We start from the raw sequence: 1,457 nt of genomic DNA, 5'->3' as shown, positions 1-1,457 counted from the left end.
ATATATATATATGTATGAGGCTTAATGGGATTAACCTGTCTAAATAAAGTTTGAATGAATATATAATTTTTTTCATTACACCCCCATTCTCCATTTGACATTTGGGGTCGAGGGCAGGGAGGGGAGGGGGGCGGGTAGGCCTCCTGGTTGAGATCTGGGCTGTGGGTGGGCATTGGGCCTTGGGGGGCGGTTGGGGGCGTGGCCGGTGCTCCGGTTCTCCCTGGGTTGTTTGGATTTTTTGATCAAGCTTCCTGGTTGCAATGGCCGGCCTTTGGCTGGAGTGGCTGCTAGGTTTCGGCGGGGGGTCGGCTGTGGTTGTGTGTGTGGTCGTTGGCGGTGTATGGTGGTGGTCGGGGGCGTGGCTTTGCTTTGATAGGGCGCTGGCTGGTCAGCCTAGTGTGACATTCGCAGTGGGGGATGATGTGCGTAGGTGGCGTGCCGAGAAGGGGTTCTCTGCAGACCAAAAGTGGGCGTTTCTGGAGAATAGGCGTTTGTAGAGGGCAAACACTGATTGGCTAGCTGTGTTTGCTGGCTCTTTAGGTAAGTTACGTAAGGTCTTTTTTAAAACTGAAGGTTTCTAAGAAAAAGCGTAATATCTGCTGTCAAACACAAGAAGATGATCTTTTGTTCTTGGGTTGTAGGCTGCACCTGACACAGGTTGGCTTGAGTGTGGTCTTGGTACAATTAAATATGAAGCATCTGAAGCAAAACCTGCTCCTATTTGTCAAAAAGTCTGGTCTCAATTTAAGATCATGAGTCCTGTAACGAGATAATGACCCAAAACAAAAGATAAAAAAAAAATTGTCTTTAGAAGTGCTCTTCTATGAGATCTAATCTATGAAAGGAGCTGAAACACGGAGTAGGATTGACCATTAAAATCTGAGAGAGCTGATGAAGTTAACCAGTAAGCAGAAATACAGGTCTGCTCCAGTTGCTGAAATCTTACAGAAAATGACAATCACTCATCTGCAGTGACTGCTTTAAAAGGTTGAACAAGAAAATGTGAAGTTAAAGGAAACATCCTTTGTCCCAAGGCCCGTTTAAGTATCATTATTATTTTGGTTACTTTATTTTTCTTTCTTTATGAATTGATTGTAACTATTTTCACATTATTGAATAACCAACATGGATTTTGTTTTTTAATGTAATAGCTAGGTATTAAAAAACAAACATTTAGCTCTCCCCACTACCCATTTATGTTGCTCTTATTTTGAAATGTAACCAGAAGTTCTGTGTTAAAAGAGACAGAAAGAGAAATTATGGAGACGCAGCTAATGTCGAACCGAGATGCCACCAATGTTGAACCTGAGATGCCGCTAATGTCAAACCGGTTAACACCATAGACATAATATGCCTGTGATTAACGCTATCTGCCAATAATGCCTTGTTTTTAGACGTAATATGACTGTGGTTAACACAAATGGCTTGTTTTTTTCGTGCTGTTATTTTTTTGTCCA

Source organism: Nematolebias whitei, chromosome 6 (assembly GCF_014905685.2).
Source record: "Nematolebias whitei isolate Nwh7 chromosome 6, NemWhi1, whole genome shotgun sequence".
NCBI lineage: Eukaryota > Metazoa > Chordata > Actinopteri > Cyprinodontiformes > Rivulidae > Nematolebias > Nematolebias whitei.
Note: the sequence above shows the minus strand (reverse complement) of the source record.